Raw genomic sequence first — 23401 nt, forward strand, 5'->3', positions numbered from 1 at the left:
CTTTCTGTGGGAATGGCCAACAGTGGCTGGTATCAAAGACAAGGGTGCCTAAAGAATGAGAGAACCTGGTACAAGCCATGTTATCTTTGATGATCTGGCTTTGAAGTCACTCTGTGTCACTTCTGCTACCTTCTCTGTCATTGAGTTCTACCAAGACTCCAGGAGAGGGAAAGTAGACTTCCCTGTCTGAGGGAGCATGGCAAGGTCCTAAGCAATATTGTTGTAGCCATTTTGGGAAAATAATATCTGCCAGTGATGTATACTGACATCCCTCTGGTTCTAATTCCCTGTCATATGGAGACACCTACAATCCTATAAAAAAAAGAAAGAGAGAGGGAGAGAGTAAAAAGTAGGGTTAGGAAGAAATGTATGAGAAAGGGAGAGAGCAGAGAGAGTAAGGCTTTCATGTTGGGATGAGGTCTCACCATCTCAATGTCCCCTCAGTAAGCAACCAGCTTCTCTGTGCAACTTGGTGGCCCCATTTCTAAGATGGAGACAATAGCCATGCCTGCTTAATGGTGGTGGTGTGGAAATTCAATGAATTAATCCATTAAAGTGCTTAAAGCCTCACCTGGCACGTAGTCAGTCCATGCCCCATAGATGGGAGCAGCTATAGTTTATGTTCTCCATAACCATCCAGGTTTATGTGGCCAATGCAGCATACTGAATCCCTCAGTTACCTGGGATCAGGTAAGCAGCTGCCCCTGTCAGAGAAGTCACACCCACACCAACATAACCAAGCTGGAGCACACAATCTCTATGACAGCACAGTGGAACCTGGAAATCAGGAAAAATCGCTGGGTCTTATAATCTTGATGTTACATACCCTTCACACCAGCATGTCCCTGCCTTCCTCTTTGTCTTCAGTTCAGCCCTGGCCTCCCAGAGTCCCAAAGGGCTTGCACATTTTCTCTTTTCCAGTAGTTCAGAAGTCTGGATCTCTTGTTTCCATCTACAACACACAGAATCAGCTGTTTAGAGTTTTGGAAGCAATTTAATAATGTTGTGAACAACCGCATAGAGGACTCATCTTGTCAAGTTCTGGAAGGATGCTGCAATGACAGCTGGGAGAACATTGAATGGCCTTCCCTTCCTTTTCTGGCCTTCATTCCCACCTCTGGGCCAGGTACCTAAAGAGGGCCTTTCTCTACCAGGATGTTCTCTAAATCCCCATGCCAATGCTCAGATTTCTAAAACTCCAAAATACTCTTTCACTTAAAAAAAAATGGAGCTGATTAACAGCCAAGCTGTATTCTCTTTCAGTTAAGTGTCAGTTTTTTTCATTATCCACTTGCATCATATCAGCTTCTACAAATTTACAGAGTCATGCCATCTTCCCGTCTAGGACTTTGGAGATGGGACCAACCTGAATATGAAATTCCAAATTATCCCCCTATTTCATTTTTTTTTATCAATGCTCTAACATTTCAGAAATTACCTAAGCACACAAATGCAGTCAAATTGCTCACAAACAAATAGAAACAAGACACAAATATTAGGTCAAAGCTCAAGGGCTTTTGGCCATCATAACTGGAGCCCACATCCTTGGCAGAGGTGGACACTGTTATAATTTGGGATTATATCTTTCCAGATCACTTCTGTGCATTCAAAGATTTAATCTCTCTCTCTCTTTCCCAACCCACCCAGATATACCCGTGTTTTTTTTTCCAAATAAATATTCACCGTGAGCCATCCTGTACCTTGCTTATTCCATGCTCAAGATTTCCTATCAAACTCCCTACATCAGTATAAGAAGAATAAAGCTGGAGATATCACAATTCCAGATTTCAAGTTATACTACAAAGCTGCAGTAATTCAAACAGCATGGTTCTGGAACAAAAGCACAAAGATCAATGGAACAGGATAGAAGTCCCAAAAACAAATCCACATATGGTCAATTAATCTTTGACCAAGGAGGCAAGAATATACAATGGGAGAAGACAGTCACTTCTACAAATGGTACTGGGAAAACAGGACAGCTACATGCAAAAGAATGAAACTGGATCACTTTCTTAGTACATCATACACAAAGAATAAATTCAAAATGGATTAAAGATCTAAATGTGAGACCTGAAAACTTAAAAATCCAGAAGAGAGCAGGGGCAGTAATTTCTCTGACATCAGCCCTAGCAACCTTTTCCTAGATGTCCCTTGAGGCAAGGGAAGCAAAAGCAAAAATGAACTACTGGGACTTCATCAAGATAAAAAGCTTCTGTACAATAAAGGAAACAATCAATAAAACTAAAAGGCAACCTACAGAATAGGAGAAGATATTTGCAAATGACATATCTGATAAAGGCTCAGTACCCAAAATATATAAATAACATAAAACTCAACAACCAAAAAAAAAAAAATCCAACTAAAAAATGGGCAGAAGACATGAACAGACATTTCTTCGAAGACATACGGAAAGCCAACAAGACACTCATCATCATGGAAATGCAAATCACAATTACAATGCGGTATAACCTCACACCTGTCAGAATGGCTAAAATTAACAACACAAGAAACAAGTATTGGAGAGGATGTGGAGAAAAAGGAACCCTCGTGCAGTGTCGGTGGGAAGGCAAAGTGGTGCAGCAACAGTGGAAAACAGTATGGAGGTGCCTCAGAAAGTTAAAAATGTAGCTACCCTCTGACCTGGGAATTGAACCAGGTATTTACCCAAAAAATACAAAAACAGTAACTCAAAAGGAGTTTATGTTTATAAACTATGTTTATAGCAGCATTATTTACAAGAGCCAAACTATTGAAGCAGCCCAGATGTCCATCAATAGACGAGTGGATAAAGATATGGTGTGTGTTTGTGTTTGTGTGTGTGTATAATGAATATATATATGTGTACATATACATATAGAATTGTTGGATCACTCTACTGTACATCTGAAACTAGTGTAACACTTGTGTGTTAACTACTGGAATTAAAATTAAAAAATAAAATTATAAAAAAATAAGATTAAAAAGTAAAAAGAAAACGAATTATCTTTACGTGCAGTTTGTTGTGTGGAGAGGCTTGCAGTAATGGGAAGTACCCAGAAATGGATCACCTGGGGAAACAGCAGTCACCGGTCCCAAATCATGCTGACTCCAGACCATTCACTCACAGAGTGGAATGGCAAGTGGAATGCTCACACAATTCAAATTATCCCAGTCTCTTTGCCACTGTCTGCATTCTCCCTCCACATTTCTCTAGTGGAACTACTGGCCCCTGGGTGGTGCAGTCGGTTATGCATCTGACTCTTGGTTTTGGTACAGGTCATGACATGGGTTGTGGGATCAAGCTCCACACTGGGCTCAATGGAGTCTGCAGGAGATTCTCTCCCTCTGCTCCTCCCCCCAACTAGCATGTACTCTTTGTCTCTGTCTCTTTCCAACAAATAAATAAATAAACCTTAAAAAAAAAAACAACAAGGCTGGAGGTGCCCAACATTCCATTTCACAATCTCTTAGGGAGTCATGACCCACAGTTTGAAAAACACTGCCTTAGATGACCTAGGATAGCTAACTAATAAACACTATCCTCAGAATATATAGATATTTCAAAAATTCCCAAAGAGGATGTGTGAACTCCTGAGAATAAATCCATACTTACAGATGCCCATTTTGAAAATCTTTATAATCCAAATCTTTCATTCAACAAAACAGGAAAGGCCAACCTCATATATATTTCCCTCTAGTATGCACATATGCCTGTGTATTCATCCATTTGAAAAACTTTTAAATGATTACATTGTAGACCTCCAAACTTACCACTCTTCAAACTTAATGACTTGTTTCATCATGTGTAGCTCAGGGGTGCTGGTCTTAATTTTTTCTTTGCTCATGCACCATCCTGCATCATACAATATGGAGCCTTAGGTAGGAATCTGCATTAATACTGTTGATTGAGTTCTAGCATTCTGGCCAAATTTCCAATTTTGATTTAACAAAATAATGTACTAGGGAGGTTGACAAACACATCTGGCCATTGGAAGAAGGAGATTTGCTGTCACTATGGTGTCTCAGTTACCATGCTTGGAACATTAGCCCATGGTTTTAGGTATCTGGTGCTCTCACCACCTGGGCAAAATAGAATTAAATGTTGCAGCCAATATTCAATTTTCACTAATGTTGCTGCAGTAGCATCCCTAAGTGCTTAGACAAAGCGTTTTGAACCTCTGGGGGAAAACATCTGCCAAGCAAAATGCTATTAGCCAACTTCCAAAGGGCCTTTGACTTAGAAAAATAAAGTAACTCACCAAACCTAAGAAGTATAGATATTGAACTGAGCTAATGGTGGACATATAGGATATATAAAATCTTACATACGGAAACATAAAACACCAGCCATATAGAAATCATCTGTGTATCAGAAAAGTATAACTGAACACTTCTCATTGGTGGGGGTGAAGTAACTGGAAAGGCCTGGGAAGCTGTCCCTCCCACCCTTGCTGTGTTGGTTGTACAGAGGCATTCCCTCAGCAAAGGGCTTCTGTTCTCACTTGGTCATTGAACTTTAATATGGTGGTGTTCCTAAAACAAATGCAAATTCATTTCAAACTTACATTGGTTGCCAAGCCGACCAGATTTTCTCTTAGGGAAGACTAAAGTGTTTTTCACCTTGACAACTTTAAATTGTCTTAAGTTTTAATTTCATTGCTCTGTGGAAAAAGCTAAATTTATGGGAGAGTATCTTGATCACCACTATTCATTAAACAAATATTGGTTAAGCATCTATTTGGTGTGATTGCACACACCTGATATTCATTGGAAGCTCTAAAGCCTTTATGAAATATTTAAAAACTGAAATCCTCAAGGTAAAAGCAGATTGAAGAAAACAGGCTGCCAAACAATATTACCAAAGTGTTAAAACATTATTCTATAATCCTAATGAACTGGGAAACATGGAGTTACACAAAGTAAAACAGGTTTTTTTTGTTGTTGTTGTTGCAAGATTTCAAGAGCCTCTATGTGAATATAATCTGGAAGGGTTAACTTCTGTTTTGGTATCTCCCAAAATTCTTTAACCAAAGAGCTTTTATTACTGAATATCTCAGGATTAGGTCAGCTGTGAAAGATGGTGACCTGGAGCGTGTTTTCTCCCTCTCTTTTCTATTTCCTTAAATTAACTGTATTGGAGAAAGGCCGTGCCATCTCTCTTTTTAGGGAGGAGGACAGAGAGAAAGACTGCAAAGATAACTGTGTTACTATTATCAGAGTAAGACCTCGTATGTCCAGGCTGTACAACACAGCACCCACTAGGCCTGCATGGCTATTGATCGCCTATAATGTGGGGAGTCTGAATTCAGATGTGTTTAAGTAGAAAATACACACCAAGTTTTGAAGACTTAGTAAAAAAAAAGGAAAACACTTCATTAAAAAATGCTTACATTGCTCACATGTTGAAACTGACACATTAAAGAAAATATGTTGGGATCCCTGGGTGGCGCAGCGGTTTGGTGCCTGCCTTTGGCCCAGGGTGTGATCCTGGAGACCCAGGATCGAGTCCCACGTCGGGCTCCCGGTGCATGGAGCCTGCATCTCCTTCTGCCTATGTCTCTGCCTCTCTCTCTCTCTCTGTGTGACTATCATAAATAAATAAAAATTAAAAAAAAATTTAAAGAAAATATGTTATTAAAATTAATTTCACCTATTTTTAAAAACATTTTAAAATATAACTACTACAAAATTGTATTTTATTTTTAAAGACTTTATTTATTCATGAGAGACAGAGAGAGAGAGAGAGAGAGAGAGAGAGAGAGGCAGAGAGAGAAACAGGCTCCATGCAGGGAGCCCGATGCAGGACTCGATCCCGGGACTCCAGGATCACGCACTGGGCCGAAGGCAGATGCTTAACCGCTGAGCCACCCAGGGATCCCCTACTACAAAATTTTAAATGACAAGTTTGGTTCACATGATAGTTCTTTTCTTCTTTTCTTTTCTTTCTTTTTTTTTTTTTTTTACATTTTTTAAGATTCAAATTCAATTTGCCAACATACACTATAACACCCAGTGCTCATCCCATTGAGTGCCCTCCTCAGAGCCCCTCATGCAGCTACCCCAACCCTCCACCCACCTCCCCTTCCACAACCCTTTGTTTGATTCCCAGTTAGGAGTCTCTTGTGGTTTTTCTCCCTAATTTTTCCCACTCAGTTCCCCTCCTCTCCCTTAAATACCTTTCACTATTTTTTTTTTAATTTTTAAAATTTTTAAAATTTATTTTTTATTTTTTATTTTTTTTATTGGAGTTCAACTTGCCAACATATAGCATAACACCCAGTGCTCATCCCGCCAAGTGCCCCCCTCAGTGCCCATCACCCAGTTGCCCCAACCCCCTGCCCACCTCCCCTAACACTACCCCTTGTTCATTTCCCAGAGTTAGGTGTCTCTCATGTTTTGTCACCCTCACTGATATTTTCATTCATTTTCTCTCCTTTCCTTTTATCCTTCCACTAATTTTTATATTCCCCAAATGAATGAGACCATATAATGTTTATCCTTTTCCGATTGACTTATTTCACTCAGCATAATACCCTCCAGTTCCATCCAGGTTGAAGCAAATGGTGGGTATTCGTCGTTTCTAATGGCTGAGTAATATTCCATTGTATACATAGACCACATCTTCTTTATCCATTCATCTTTCGATGGACACCGAGGCTTCTTCCACAGTTTGGCTGTTGTGGACATCGCTGCTAGAAACATCGGGGTGCAGGTGTCCTGGATTTTCACTGCATCTGTATCTTTGGAGTAAATCCCCAATAATTCAATTGCTGGGTCATAGGGTAGTTCTATTTTTAACTTCTTGAGAAACCTCCACACTATTTTCCAGAGTGGCTGCACCAGTTCACATTCCCACCAACAGTGCAAGAGGTTTTCCTTTCTCCACATCCTCTCCAACATTTGTTGTTTCCTGTCTTGTTAATTTTCCCCATTCTCACTGGTGTGAGGTGGTATCTCATTGTGGTTTTGATCTGTATTTCCCTGATGGCAAGTGATGCGGAGCATTTTCTCATGTGCTTGTTGGCCATGTGTAGGTTTTCTTTGGGGAAATTTCTGTTCATGTCTTCTGCCCATTTCAGATTGGATTTTTTGTTTCTTGGATGTTGAGTTTGATAAGTTTTTTCTAGATCTTGGATACTAGCCCTTTATCTGATATGTCATTTGCAAATATCTTCTCCCATTCTGTAGGTTGTCTTTTAGTTTTGTTGTTTCCTTTGCTGTGCAGAAGCTTTTTATCTTAAGTCTCAATAGTTCACTTTTGCTTCTGTTTTCCGTGCCTTCATAGATTTATCTTGCAAGAAGTTACTGTGGCCAAGTTCCATAATATTTCTTTTTAAAAAGATTTTATTGGGTGCCTGGGTGGTTCAGAGATTGAGGGTCTGCCTTTGCTCAGGTCGTGATCCCAGGGTCCTGAGATCGAGTCCCAAGTTGGGCTCCCTTTGGGGAGCCTGCTTCTCCCTCTGCCTATGTCTTTGTCGCTCTCTTTCGGTCTCTCATGAATAAATAAATAAAATCCTTAAAAAAAAGATTTTTATCTATTTGAGATAGAGAGAGCATGAGCACAGGTGGAGGCAGAGAGGGAGGGAGAGGTAGACTCCCCGCTGAGCAGGGAGCCCAACTCAGGGCTCTATCCCAGGACTCTGAGATCATGATCTGAGCTGAAGGCAGATGCTTAACAAAATGAGCCAACCAGGTGCCCCATCACATTATATTTCTACTGGACAGCATTTCCTTATGGAATAGCCCTCAAAACCTTACTGGTCACTAACACCACATGGATATCCCCTATCCCTTGTCTGGTGCACTTTACACACAGAGACACACACAGACACAGTGGCTGCTCAACCCCAAACACCTTACTGTCTACAGCTATCTTGCTACAATCCTGTCCATCCAATAAGAGCCTCTCAAACTATAGCAGGCAATTGCTGGCATTTATTACTAATTTATTACAGGCAAAGCACTATGTTAAGTACATTTCATGTGACTCCCTTAAACCATCACAGCAGCTTTATGAAGTGGGCAGCATTTAATTCTCATTTTATAGCTGGAAGAGGTGCTCATGGTCAGTACCATCAGCTGGTCAGTGGCAAAGCCCAGATTCATCTTTGCCTCATTAATCACCATTGCCCCATCTGCTGTTCCTTGCCATCACGCTCCAAGTCTGCTCAGAGTTCCTGAACACATGTATCCCTCCCTTCCTGGAGTCCTCACTGCACTTCCTTCATACATCTTACTTTATATGCCTTTTTCACTGCATGGATTACTGCACTGTATTATCATTATCACGATTTTGTGTGATCCGCATGATTCTCTCTGAAGACCAAGATGAATTTGGCTCATTTAAATCTTCATGGAAAATAACACTTTGAGACATCAGGCCGTATTTGATTAGTGCGTAGCATATTCTATGTTTAAACATATTATATACTCCTCTCATGCCTTTGACAAATGTAAATCTTGTTGCTGAAATAAGAATTGGCTAAATTGATGTGGATGGCTATTCCTGACAGGTGGAATCTAAAAGCAAAGCAAAAGAGAGCACCCAGAAGTCCAGTTTCCTCTCTGGTAGAGGAAATCTCTGAAGACCCTCCCAGCCCAGTTCCTCTACCTACAATGAGTAGTCTCTCTCTCTCTTTCTCTCTTTCAGCTCATACTGTTAAGTTGACTCTGTCCTATGTTCTGGCCTTGACCCTAAAGGGGATCTTGTCTCCCTGACCTACCCTAACCATGCAACAGTGTCCGAGAAAAACTGATAGGGGAGAGAGGGAAGGAATTAAAATAGGAATTATGGGGTGATTCTCAAACATCCACATTTCCAGAAAGTTTAGAAGACTCCATCCCTTACCCATTTCTTGTCTGAAAAGGGCACAATATAATAAAAGTAGACTAAAGGCCCTGGTTGTACTGAAAAGTCATTCCAAATGCTGATATTTGCACAAGAATAGTAAATTTCCCAATAGAACATCTCTTGGTGATGGTTCTAGGAATATCAACAATTGGAGAAATATTTTTTGATAACAGTTTTTGGTAAATATTAGAGTACATGTGAAAAACCAGGATTCGATCTGATATATTTTTATGACCTTCCCAAAGTCTTCTGTGCAATGGAGAACATTCAAATTACTTCAGATCATTTCAAAATGGACACGCTGGCTAATTTTCCTTATCCAGTGATCTCGATTTTTCCCCCAGAGGCCAGGTGCCGTGACTACATGAAGTTTTCCTCACTTCTGTGTACTCACATGCATGTGTGAGGCATATCTTCTTTTCAGGTCCATCATTTTCTTTCCCTTCTGGAATGTCTTCTTTCAAAGGACAAGCTAAGAATTTTGTTGACCTCCAACAATCTAAAACCTTGACTTTTGTTTAAGTACATTTGATTAAATTAAGGAAGATCCACAAATTATTTTGAATAATATTCTTATAAATACGTTTACTATTTTAGAGACCTTTTCTCATCTTCAAAAATGACTAGTATTTCAGGACTCCTGGGTGGCCCAGTGGCTTAGCATCTGCCTTCGGCTCAGGGTGTGATCCTGAGGTCTTGGGATTGAGTCCCACATCGGGCTCCCTGCAGGAAGCCTGCTTTTCCCTCTGCCTATGTCTCTGCCTCTCCCTGTGTCTTTTATGAATAAATAAATAAAAATTTTTAATTTTATTTTTTAAAAGATTTTATTTTTATTATTAAAAGATTTTATTCATGAGACACACAGATATAGAGGCAGACACAGGCAGGAGAAACAGGCCCACTGTAGGGAGCCTGTTGTGGGACTTGAACCCAGAACTCTGGGATCACGTCCTGAGCTGGAGGGAGACACTCAACCACTGAGCCACCCATGCGTCCCAATAAAATCTTTTTTTTTTTTTTAAAGAAATGACTAATATTTCTAGGAACACATATACATCCATGGTAATTTTCAACTATTTTTATTTCTATTCTGCCGATTAATCAAAGGGGCAAGGAACCCATGTATTTATTCAATTTAACACACATTTGCTGAATTTTGTTCCAGGTCTAAGATGGACACTGTAAGGACACAAAGAGGGATCTGTTTTTAGATGTAGGCATCTGAAGGGGAGGTAAAGATGGGTGCAGATTCAACTGGGGGAGCATAAGGAAAAGCACTTAGTTTAGACAAAACCACTTGGCTAAAAGCGGATGTATGGAGGCAAAGGCATGAGAATCCGGGCTGGCCCCAGGGGAACAAGGTTAGGAGGAAAAGGTAAGTCAGGCCAAGGTATGAACTCAGGGGAGGGCTTCCTTGCATGAGGTAAACCTGCTGGAGCCCCTGAAATCTCTGTCTCGGTGGATGCTGGAGGTAGAAGGACAACTTAGGGCAGATAACCAAGAACTGAGTTAGGGAACTATAAACTTCAACTTGGAAAGAAGGCACCAGACACAAGAGCTCTTATGCTAAATACAAGGAAGCATCGTCCATTACAGACACCCAGAGGATAAGGAAGTCAGGAGAAGGGGCTAGTGTGGGCAGGTACATGATTATTATATTTTTAGATAAGGTGAGTCCAAGCAGAGAAGTTCAATACCAGTTGAAAAATGAATAGGAACAAACCCATAATCTGCATCAGGATAAGCAGTCCCCTCTCCCAATCCACATATGCAAACAGAGAATGTAAGGAAGAATAGAAAATGTAAGAAAGTATTGACAGCTGCCCTCAGGGTTAGTAAAGCTAAGCTTAGGTCTGATCGCCTGTGTGGGAAGAAAGCAACCTGACCCACTGGCCTTAATAAGATAGAGGAATCACTGCTCTGAGTAGGTGTACTATTGTTCATTTTTGCAAAACGTGAGTATTAGGTTCTCAAGTCTGAAGTTTCTCCAGGTTGAGAAATCCAACAGGCAGTTGGAGCACCAACACAGATAAATGGATAACAATATATCCAGAAAAGAGCGTCTACAATGAAGGGGATGATGGTCTAGAGAAGTCAGATCACCCTGAACTCTTCTATTTAATTCTGAGTGCCATACTTAGATGATAAAATTGGGGTCTGACCAGAAGAGGAGAGAAATAAAAAGTGTGACCATGGTTTGGGGAAAAGTTTGAAGGACCTTTGAATGTTTGACTTGAAGAAAAGGAAAAGCAGGGAAGACTCCTTGTATCTTGTCAAAGAGGATTCAGACTTGACTAGTAACAGGAAAGAGCTAGATGTAAGAACCAAGGGACAGATACGAGGGAAAGGCACAGTCCAAGTCAAGGTAAGGGCTCCCTGGACAGCACTTTGGCATTGAGGTGATTGCCTCATCATCAAGGAAACTGAAGCACAGGCTGGACAACAACCGAAGGGGATACCATTGAGGGGACTGAGGCATATGGCGGTGAGTGCTATTATAGATGTCCCCATCAGTTCTATGACCCATGGGAGGAGGTAGACTGGAGCAAAAGATATATGGGTGAGTGTCCCCTACAGAGAGCAAACAGGTGAGGCCACAAGTAAGATGACCAAGACACATATTGTAGCAAAAAACAAAACAAAACAAAAAACCAAAAAACAAACAAACAAAAAACCCCAAGGGAATTGTGGAAAGAATTTTGTGCAAAATGAGGGAAAAGAAGATGATGGAGCTTGAAAGACCATAAAAGAACAGGAAGAAAATTCAGACTGTCACATAACAAAAGACAAGGAAGAGGAAATGTTATTGAGGTGTAGCTTATTACAGTAAAGTACACAATTGTTAAGGGTATAGCTTGATGATTTTCACAGCGTTCCAGAAGGTTCTCTCAAGCCTTCCCTATTCAGTACCTTCAAAGGATAATCACTGTTTTGACTTGTGGCATAGATTAGATTAGCCTGTTTTGAACTTTATATAAATGGAACCATGCAATAGGTACTTCTGTGATTTCTTTAAGTCAATATTATGTCTGCAAGATTCATCCATGTTGTTATGTGTCAGTAGTTCGTTCCTTCCCATCATTATGTAGATAACGGAAGTTTGGCTATCATAAATAAATACATGTGGACACAACACTCATTTCTGTTGTTTAGCCTTCACAGTATAATCTCTGTGGCATAGATGTGTATTCAGCTTAGTCAACATAGCCAAACATTGTTTCAAAATCTTGTACCAATATATATTCTCTCCATCAATATAAGAGAGTTAAAATGCTGTCCCATCATTTACTTTTGCCAAAAGCAATAGGTAAAGCTCTGCAACTACAAAAGATAATTACCTGAAAATAATTCAATTGTTTCTGAGTGGAAGGGTTAACTTATATGCAAAATCTAGAAAAGTCCACAATTCTTCTCAAAAGAGATATGTTCTGGTCTATCAACTGTCTCTTTAAAAATTATCCAAAACAAACTATGGCAGAGTATTAGGTATAGAAAGAGTCCTTATTCTTTGAGGCATCGTTCATAATTGTTGTTTCTTATATCAGAGTAAATCACCACAAGACTTAGTGACTTAAAACAACAATCATTTTATTATCTTTATGGTTTCTGAGGGTCTAGAATTGAGGAAGGGCTTCGTTGGGCAGTTCTGGCCAAGAGTTCTGAATGTGGTTGCTGCCAGATGTTAGCTGGAGCTGGAACAAAGGGCAGTGGGGTGGGGGAGGCACAGCTGGCAGAGTCGGAGACTGGCCTATAGTCAACTAGCTTCCTAAAGGTTCAGACCGTGTGGTCTCTTCCCATGAGCTAGTTTAAGCTTCCTCACAGTATGGTGGCCTTGGATGGTCTAACTGCTTAAATGGCAGCTCAGGGCTCCAGCTGTTCCAAGAAACAAGGTGGAAACTGCGCTACCCCTTCCAAATGATCCAAAGACTAATACAGTATCATTCCTGCCACATTCTGTTGTTACAAGGAGACACAAATGTACCCAGATCCATGGGGAAGGGATTAGTCTTTCCTCTAGATGGGGAGCTGCCTAAGAGAACATGTGGGTTGGGCAATGATGTAGCCCCCTTTGGAAAAATACAATCTGTCCCACAGTCTAAAGTTAGTCATGCACTGCAAATATCACATATGAGGGAACCCGTGCCATTCTCATTTTTCAGATCTGTAAACCAAGAGAAAGCATTGCTAAGCTGTTTCTGGTTACACAGAGGAGGAGGAGGAAACCATCACATTTGTTTAAACATGCAACCCAAAGATCACATAGTATGTAGAAATTACTTTGTGAACTGCAAAATATGGCATATTTATTGTTTCACTGCAATTTGGAAACATCTCTGAAAAGTCTGCTCTCTCTGAAAATCTGACGTTTTACCAAGATAGATGAAGCTGTCCTTCAAAACATTTATCTACTTAACAAGTACCACCATGGGGTTCCATGGTGTAATGGTTAGCACTCTGGACTCTGAATCCAGCTGAGTTCAAGTCTCAGTGGAACCTACTCAGTGTTTGGGATGCCTGGGTGGCTCAGTTGGTTGGGCACCTGCCTTCAGCTCCGGTGGTGAGCCTGGTTTCCTGGGATCAAGCTCCGCATTGGGCTCCCTGCTCAGCAGGGAGCCTGCTTCTCACTCTCCCACTCCCTCTGCTGATACTCTCTCTGTCAAATAAATAAACAAAAATCTTAAAAACAAACAAACAAACAAACACCACTTGAATTGCCCTAGGAAAGATTTTGGGTATTTCCTACACTTATATTTAATGGAGAACTTGGAAAGTTAAAACTATCAACAAGATTGGTCTGACAAAATGTTTCCCATTGGATGGGAGTACAGTTGCCAGCAAGGAAGACTTACTTTGGCCTGGAGCTCAGGAGAGAAAGAACCATGGACGGAAAAGGGAAACTCTCAGGTGCCAGGTTATTGGTCAGCCTGCTGTCCAATTAGCATCTGCAAACCGAAATCCTTCATCTCCTCTCCCAAGTTCAGCCAACTCTCATTTCACATCTTACAGGTTTCTGTTCATTTTAGTTCTGATTTTTTAAATTTTTGATTTGGAATATATATATATATATATATATCACAAAGCTGTGTATGTAGGTACATATATACACAGATGTATGATATATATGTATATGTGCGTACATGCATATACACACATATGAATATATGTGTGAAAAATACTGTTTTCTTCTGCTTTGGGTGTGTGTGTGTGTGTGTGTGTGTGTGTGTGTATGTTTAGAGGGGGTGACAACATTCATCCTCTGAAAGGCTTAGTTCTGAAACTTTCTTCTAACTGCGGCTTTGCTTGCATGTTGTGTGCTGTTTTCTGCTCCTCCGACAATATTGTCTTTTCTGGACCAGCAAGGGGTTCATGCAGTCAGGACAGGGCTTGGGCGGCTACCTAGGTTTCTTGATTCAACCTCGCCCTCTGCTGTTAACTTAGTGATGTGCAGCTTCCTCATGGAACGGCGCTGCTTTTGGGAGAGGGTCTCTTCTGCATTTGTGATTCATTGATCTCTGCGGGGCTCTTAATTTTATCGCTTTCATTTTTCTCTCTCCACATTGCCCAGTCTCCAAGCGGTAAGTGCCCTTCCGAGGCCACCACTTCTGTCTTGAAGCCTCATCATTCCCAGGTTTATCACCACGGGTCCCACTGGCGTTCAAATACTTCCAATGGGGATGGGACTTGACTTTCTAGGAGTGATGTTGCCTGGGTTGCATCACCCCAAGCTCCTCAATTCCTGTCCTTTTCTCCACTTGTTCTCCACTGTTTATGCAGTGGTCCTGACAGGGGTGGGCTCCAGAGCCACCCGGCTGGACCTGGGTGTTTCTCTCACTCTACAGGTAACTTCAAGTGTGTAAAATGATGTCTCCTAGTAATACTGAGGACATGTGTAAAAAGATGCTTTTATTTGCTCTGTTTGTTGATTTGGGTGATTTGGGGGAGAAGATATACAAATATTTGGATGTAGGCAATCATCATTATTCTACTACAACTTGGGAGTTCTGTGTGTTTAAATAATAATGCTATTTACTGCATTAAAAATATATCCATTTTACCCAGACCTGTTTACTTTTCACAATGCAGGAATGTCTCAGAGCAACAGTATATATAACTTTTTAACCAAGTAACTCTGTAATAACGAACAAGCATTCACACACAAAACACCAGATGCTTAAAATACTTTCTGACGACCTAATGGACACCCAAAGCTGATTCTTATTCTTATGTATCGTCAGCCATCACCAAAACAGCCAACCTGCTCCAACTATACCAGCAAAGGGTAGAGCCCTTGACAGCGTCTGCCATCCAGAGGGAAACTGTAGGTAGTAGAAGTCATTGGAAAAGAAGCTCTCATGTTTCAAGTTGCCCTGAGATTTTCAAGTCTGAAATTCAGCTCTAGCAGAGCTCTCCTGCTCCAGGTGCCACCTTTACTCAGAGACATACGGCTTTCCACTCCCAGCTGCCATGGTAGACTTTAGACCCTACCTGTGCCAGGAGCGCAGCTAGCCTCAAGTGCTGGGAATTGCTCCCCCCCCACCCCCCATCAGGCCTCATCCATAACTTCTGGGAGCCGGCTAGGAATACCCAGCCCCCTTATCCCCCACCTAATGGGCAGGACAACTGACTCACAGTTTATGCTCTGGCAAGAGTAAGCCCTTATCCACGGGGCTGATTTGATTGATGATGCACCCTGGATCGGCTGCCTCCCTCCCAGCCCACCTCCCTACGCCCCTGCCGATGCTTCCCAGGGCTGCCCCTCCCCCAAATAAACTACTTACATTTATATCTTTGCTCAGGGCCTGCTCCTGGGGGAACCCAGCCTGAGACCGCCCCCTCTCAGAGCCTCCACATGGACAGTTCAGAGCCAGGAAGGCAGCCTGGTTCTCTGATCCTGGTCACTGATCCAAGCAGGGTGAGAAGGGGAGGAGTCTTGGATGTAAGGGTCCAGGGATGCACATATGAAGGTCCTAATGGGGCACGGCCTGGAGGACTCTCTGTCTCCAGGACCACTGGGATGAGTTTATAAAGGGACAGTGGTGAGGTGGCCCCTCCGTATTCCGTGGCCAAGGCCTGTGTACATAGTAACTTCTCTGTAAATATTTGTGGAATGAATGGACAAGGAGGAATTCATTTTGAGAAAACCACATTAATATAAACCCTGCTAAACATGGAAGGCCTAACTCCCACTCTAATATAATAGACATACTTATTGTCTTAGGATGTGATAACGAAATAAGGCAGAATGGGCTGAATTCTACAGAATTCCCCCCACTGCCACCGTGGGGGGGTCTAGAAAACTGCACACTGGCCACTGGTAGCCTCTTTGTCGTGAATTCTTGGTGAGGTTGCACACAGGAGGAGAGGTCATATGTGAAGAAGTGGAAATGACCTTAGGGCATCTTATCATTCCCTCACTTTGTCATAAAGCTGGCTGGCACACTAGGCCACACAAGGGCGCACAAGGGCTGGGGGGTGCCGTCCCAGGGCCCGGGCATGCAGCGGGGCTTACGAAATACTCTTCCAGTGGCCATGAGATAAGGACAGTCGTGTGCCAGCTGGGCACCACCGGAACGGTTAAGACAAGGACAGCTGACCTGCGTCATGTTTTAGAAGAAGCCATGCAAAGTTCATGCCTCATACAAACCAAGGGAACCATTTAGACTGCAGGAGAAAAAGATGAATATTTATAAGCAGGATCACTGCTTTTTGGGATTCTTGGAGAGATCAGTGAATCAAATCAACAGCTATTTTTACACTTTTTAAATTTACAATAATCACCATTTTAAGATACATATTTCGTGTCTGGCATCGGATTAGGTGCCAGGCCCACAGCAAGGAACAGGCAAGCTCCATCTGGCCCCTTCCCTCAAGATGTTTAGTGAGAAAGACAAGCCAATCTAGTGTGATTAATCCATAGGATATTTTATAAATAATTCTCCTGTAGATATCTACTTTGTCTTATTTGGGCCTGTGGGTTCTGGTCACATGCAGAGCCTAGAAAAGAAGGGCTAACCAGGCTCCCTAAGAGGAGCCTGCTCCTCCCTCTGCCTATGTCTCTGCCTCTTTCTCTGTGTCTCTCATGAATAAATAAATAAAATCTTTTTTTTTTTTTTTTTTTTTTTAAAGAATGGCTAACCATTTAGGCATTAAAACCTCAAAGAACTAAACAGATTTTTTACAGGGCTTTATTTAAAATGTGTTGCATCACTCTACCTTAGAAACCAATCTATAGGGATCCCTGGGTGGCGCAGCAGTTTAGCACCTGCCTTTGGCCCAGGGCGTGATCCTGGAGACCCGGGATCGAATCCCACGTCGGGCTCCCGGTGCATGGAGCCTGCTTCTCCCTCTGCCTGTGTCTCTGCCTCTCTCTCTGTGTGTGTGACTATCATAAATAAATGAAAATTAAAAAAAAAAAAAAAAAGAAACCAATCTATCAGGAACAATGTAATCTTTCTTTGATTAGCTGAGTCATCAATAATGTTTGTTGAGTACATGTTAGCTCTAAGTAGCATCGTAAGTGCAAGCACAGGGTTAAGGAAGATTGGCTGCAGATGAGTACTTGGAAATACTTTTCCTGGGGAAGAAACCAAACAGCACATCATCTTCCTCTGTAGTCACGTCCTCTAAGCCTCCTAAAAGCATGGTGAAGGGTAGATGCTTCTACCCCTCATAGATGTAAGGTGTCCAGAGTGCTGCAACATGGCTCTGTTTAGACAGATCCCCAAAGTCAGGATGCCATTTCCTCCAACCTCTAGAAAGTCACCTAATCAAAGTCATGATCAGTCTTGGCTCTTGGCAATGATATAATAAGCAAGTTCTACATCACTACTTACAACACGGTAGCCCCTGTGGTAGAAGCCACTAAGCCTCCCCATGTGCCTTTTATTTTGAGGCTCTTGTATTTCGGGAGAGCCTATGTGACTGGGTTCTGTCCAGCTTCATATGGGTGGACAGCAGTATATGCCACCTCCCCCCGACACATGATATTTAAAACCCTCCCATGCCGTCTCCAGCCCCCTCTCCTCTGCTATGACCCTGTAAACTGTGTCTTCCAGCTGACATTCTACAAGGTGGGAACAGGCTTTTTACCTGAGTCACCACCTGGGGAAGAGCCATCCCAGCCACACTGGCTAGACCACTCGCTTTTGTGTTAAGTTCCTGAAAGTTGGAGGTTTATTGTTTAGTCTCTCCTAACAAATGCAACTATCTAACCAACCTGCCACCACTCTTCCATCTCTCTAGCAGGAGAAGACATGAAGTCAAATGAATAAAAGCCCTGCCTTCCCCTTCAGGACCTCTATTATTGTCCTTACTTCATGGGCAAATCATGAGAACATGTCAATCAAAGTGAGATATTACACATGCATAACTCTTTGGATACTCTCCTTCCTGGCAGAGGCTGTTCTTATTCCCATTTCACATATGAAGAAACTGAGGCTCAGAAAGGTTCATTAATTTGCCTAGATAACCACAGCTAGGAAGCAAGTGTAGGTACAACTGCTCTAGAACATAGACTTAAATCACCACCTCTCGCTCTGGTCTTTGGTTTCAGCACCATCTCCTGGAGCACTGCACATCTCACCTAACAGCGCACTGATGCATGGTGGCCTCATGGTGACACCCCTCATTCATTCACACTGGGTCTGCTCTGCTGTAAGAGAGAGTAGGTGCAGAGTGCAGAGTGTGGCAGGGCACGTGACACCCCAGAAGAGAATGAAGCACCATCTCCCCCTGTGAGTGTACTCTCAGGGAGGCACTATTTCTTCAAAACCACAAATTTCATGACCATTACAAGAAACGGCCTCTGCCAACAGCCCTAGGTTATGACTGTGACCGTTTTATTTTATTTTATTTTATTTTATTTTATTTTATTTTTTTTAATTTTTTTTATTTATTTATGATAGTCACACACACACAGAGAGAGAGAGAGGCAGAGACACAGGCAGAGGGAGAAGCAGGCTCCATGCACCGGGAGCCCGACGTGGGATTCGATCCCGGGTCTCCAGGATCGCGCCCTGGGCCAAAGGCAGGCGCTAAACCGCTGCGCCACCCAGGGATCCCAGTGACCGTTTTATTTTAATGCTTCCTTTTATTTTATTTATTTTTTAATTCTTTGCATTTTTTTATTGGAGTTCAATTTGCCAACATATAGCATAACACCCAGTGTTCATCCCGTCAAGTGCCCCCCTCAGTGCCCATCACCCAGTCACTCCAACCCCCCACTCACCTCTCCTTCCACTACCCCTTGTTCATTTCCCAGAGTTAGGTATCTGCTTTTCTTTGAACAGAATTCTAGGCATACAAAGCTTTCAAGTGACCTAGCCGCCTGCACAGTGAATGACATTTCTCAAGGAACATCTCCCTCATTAACAATTCATGGTCTGAATCACATTACATTAGGGCCCAAGGATTCAATCCATGAGCTTTGATGTTCTGTATTTTCGTTTTTATATTTTCCTAAATTGTTCAAACTGTACACAAGTGAATATTACCTTCATAATCAGAAATAGAAGGTATTATGCAGTAATGATACTATTACTAACACAGAAGCCACATTGCCTCTTTAGGACAAACACTCTGACTTCCAGAATTGAGCTGGTTTTGCTGTGCTTTGGCAGACTTCAGTTTTGCTGTATTCTTTCCCTAGGCGCACAAGATATGCTGGTACCAATAAAAAACCAAATCAGTTGCATTAACTTGAGTGCTGTCAGCAGTAGCTGTTGATATGTGTTTTGTTTTGTTTTTTTTAAGATTTATTTATTAATTTCAGAGAGCGACAGAGACAGAGCATGAGTGGAGGGAGGGGCAGAGGGGGAGAGAGAGGGGAAGCAGGCCATGCAGAACATAGAGTCCCCCACACCGGGCTCGATCCCAGGACCCTGAGATCATGACCTGGGCAGAACCCAAGAGAGTTGCCCTGTTCAGCTACAGTTTGACAGGGGTGGCCCCAATGGCTTTCATCATAGGAGGCAACATGGGTCCTGGAATGTGGAATTACATTTCTTATGCAAATCCTGGCTTTCCAGTCTTTTAGTCCTGGGATCCTGAATAAGTTAATCACACCAGTCTGGTTCAGTTCTACTGACCCATGAACTGTGGGCCAGGCTCTGCTTAGAAACAAGTCTGAAAAAACAAACTGCAAGCTTCCTTGAACACTGCTCCTTAACATCTGATCTTGCTGTTTTCTTTTTCCAAATCTATCCCAATCCCTTACAATACATGAACCCTTAGGTTTGCCCCTGTAATACTCCGTGCACGGTAACACTCAGCAAAGATTAACTACTGTTACTGTTGTTGTTGTTGTTATTGTTATTTCTTTCTGGGCTTTGAGTGCCTGACACACAAGAGCTGGCATTTGTTAAGGATTTCAGTGAGAAATAAGCCAGGAATCAGATCCTCTTCAATCCTCACTGCTGTGCCCTCCTGGGCATGACACTCTTCTCTGGTTGCAGAATTGCAAAGAACATCACCAGATCTCCTTTTCCAGCCTTGTGGCGATGTGAGTGGATGGATCCTCCAAAATATTCCCATTAGCGCCCTCATTGGACCAGCTGTGCAGCATGATTTCCTCTTTTAAGGTACTTACCATTTTCTTTTGGCTGTTTCTACTTTCTGACTTTGTAACTTTCCCTCAATCCTAGATCCAGATTCTCCACTGGTGGTCTTTGGCTGTGAAGAGGGAGAAGGGAAACCCCTGAGGTCATAGAAAAGTCGGGAAGCCTGGGACCCAATCCCTGACTCTAACAGGCAATGTCTGTGGCTTCTCTAGGCTTCAGGTTCCCTCGCACCCCAAGGGATCCTCTGAATTCCCAGCTCTTTGGGATGTTCTTCGCCAGATTTCCACAGCACACATATTCCATTGGTTGGTGTGGCCCAAGCACTGGCCACTGGGCCTGTGAATTTCCTGGGGCTTGGGTCCTCCTTGCCCAGCTAAGCATCAGGGATGTGGATTCAGCATGTTTCGGATGTGTCCTGGAAAAGCTGGGCTTTCCAAACTGCTACTCCTGGTGGCAAATCCTGGCTGTGGCACCACTTACTAACTTTGTGACTTAACTTCTCGGAGCCTTTGTTTGCCTATCTATAAAATGGAGATCATGGCTCTTAGTTCACAAAACTATGTCGGGGCCCCAAATGGAATAAAGTAGATAAAGTTCCCAACACAGTGGGAACTATTATTTTCAATAACAGCTTTTGTATTTTATTCTCATTAGAAGAGCTCTATTCAACTTAGACATTTAAAAAAAATCATAGATCACTTTTGGGCATAAAAAGAAACACAGAGAAAGAAACTGACCAGCCAAATTAATTGCTTAAGGTCTTTAAGACTTCCTTCCATTCAGAGTCCAACTTTTCTGGATCATTCTACTCAGAATGGTTTATGGCCAGGTTTTATTCATCTAACACCATCCCCTATGACATCAATAGCAAAAAGAGCATAAATGATGCTGTTTTTTTAAACTTAAATTTTTACTTGTTTAATTTGAAAAAAAAAAAAAAAAGAAAACCATTAGTTTGAAAGTAGAGCAGCTAACACACTAGGAGCAACAAACTAAAATAATCCAAATGTCTAACGATAACTTAGTTATAAAAGTATAATTTGCAACATCACATATCTCAGAAAAATATAAACACATGAAATAGTTTTCCTTCCAGATCAGATTGTTTTCTCCTCAGAAAGAAAATAAAAAGGCAACTAATGATTTCAGATTAAAATCAAACATAACTGTTATTCACCCCAGCAACAGCTAAATAAAGGACCCACACAGCACAGCAGCCCCAAAATGTTAAGTGTGCAAGTTATAAGAGCTCGGACATATAATTTAACTATTCTAGGACTCAGTTTCCCCTTCTGTAAAGTTAGGTGGTAGGATTGAGTTTTAGGGCGTATCTGTTTTTGAAAATTCTCTGTCTACATAAATGCTCATGTAACTTGAATTCACCATTTTGTTTGGTCACTGAATGCTGCCCCTTTTTTGTAACACCTGGCAGTGAAGCACACTGGTGTAGAAAGTTTATAGATTTCTAAATGCTTAGGGGCAATACCCTTAGCATTTCTAAAGTTAATCACTTCTGTATCAGGAAACTTTATTTTTCTTTCCCAATAAACGAAAATATATTCAGGTAGGTTCCAAACAGAAACATAATTTTGTTTTCCATTGTAAACACAGCTTCTTTTTCACTTTAAAGATTTATTTATTTATTCATGAGAGACACACAGAGAAAGGCAGAGACACAGGCAGAGGGAGAAGCAGGCTCCATGCAGGGAGCCCAATGTGGGACTCGATCCTGGATCCTGGGATCACACCCTGAGCCGAAAGCAGAGGTTCAACTGCTGGGCCACCCAGGTGTCCCTAAATACAGCTTTTGTAGCATTATTTGCCTTTCTAAGAATTTCATTACATTTGGAGGAAAATCACACCTTGTAGGGCTAGATTGTAGCCCGTTAATTGTAATCATAGGTCTCAAGCCTCCCAACACCCAATTTTGTTATTTGTTTCTAAAAAAGTAAAATTTTACTTTAAAAAGAAAAAGCAAAGTAAAAGCCCAAGGAAGCCACAGAGTAAGGTTCTACTCCACCTGAATTCATGTGGAATGAAAACTGCACCAAAGAAAATGAACGATTTCACTAACAGGAAATCCTCCTTATAGTAAAGAAGGTCAGTTTTTAGCTGGAAACGAATACAAAGTTAGAGAATATTGGGGAATGTTTCTGCTGTGAGTGAAGAAGGCTCCAGTTTACTTGAGGGTTTGGTTTTAAATAGTCATTTCCTGGAATCTCCAGGTTATGTGGGGTTAGATCCAATAAACAATTTATAAAACCCTTAAGACTTCCTAATTTCGAAACTTACATCAAAACTACAGTAATCAAAACAGTGTAGTACTGGCATAAGGACAAACATATAGACCAAAAAAAAAAAAAAAAAAACAATAAAAACCAACAAATAAGCCTATGCATAAACGGCAAAGTGATTTTCAACAAGAGTGCCAGGACTATTCAATGAGCAAAGGACAATCTTTTAAAAAAATCGTGTCCAGAAAACTAGATATCCACATGCAAAGAATGAGGTTGGTCCTTACCTTACATGGCATACAAAAACTAACTCAAAATGGATTAAAGACCCAAGTATAAGAGCTAAGATCATAAAATTCTTCGAAGAAAATACAAATTGGAACTGGCAATGAGTTCTTAGGTATAACACTGAAAGCACAGGCAACAAAAGAAGAAAAAATTTAATTGGACTACATCAAAATTAAAAACATCTATACCTCAAAGAACACAAACCATAGAGTGAAAAGGCAACTCAGAGAATGGGAGGAAATATTTGCAAATCACATAGCTGATAAGGGATTAGTATCCAAAATATAGAGAGAATTCCTACAACTCAGTAATAACAAAAACAATCAACTGGATTAAAAAATGGACAAAGAACTTGAATAAATATTTCTCCAAAGAAGGTATACAAATAGCCAACACACAGATGAAAAGAGGCTCAACATCACTAATCTTTAAGGAAATGGTAACAAAACCATAATGAGACATCACGTCACACCCATTAGGATGACTCCTAT

General features: G+C 41.5%; 1 protein-coding gene across 6 annotated transcripts in view; it reads right to left on the reverse strand.

Annotated features, from left to right (window-relative positions):
- RIN2 (Ras and Rab interactor 2) overlaps window positions 1-23401 on the reverse strand; it is a 218767-nt gene that overhangs the window by 170656 nt on the left and 24710 nt on the right. For 5 of the 6 annotated variants that reach the window (XM_038571454.1, XM_038571459.1, XM_038571458.1 and 2 more), the window contains exon 2: window positions 827-952. The gene's annotated coding sequence lies outside the window, so the exon portion shown is untranslated. Of the gene's footprint in view, window positions 1-826; window positions 953-20417; window positions 20486-23401 lie in introns of those variants that run through there. The other variant, XM_038571453.1, reaches the window with a different exon arrangement.

The sequence above is a fragment of the Canis lupus genome, chromosome 24 (assembly GCF_011100685.1).
Source record: "Canis lupus familiaris isolate Mischka breed German Shepherd chromosome 24, alternate assembly UU_Cfam_GSD_1.0, whole genome shotgun sequence".
Taxonomy (NCBI): domain Eukaryota; kingdom Metazoa; phylum Chordata; class Mammalia; order Carnivora; family Canidae; genus Canis; species Canis lupus.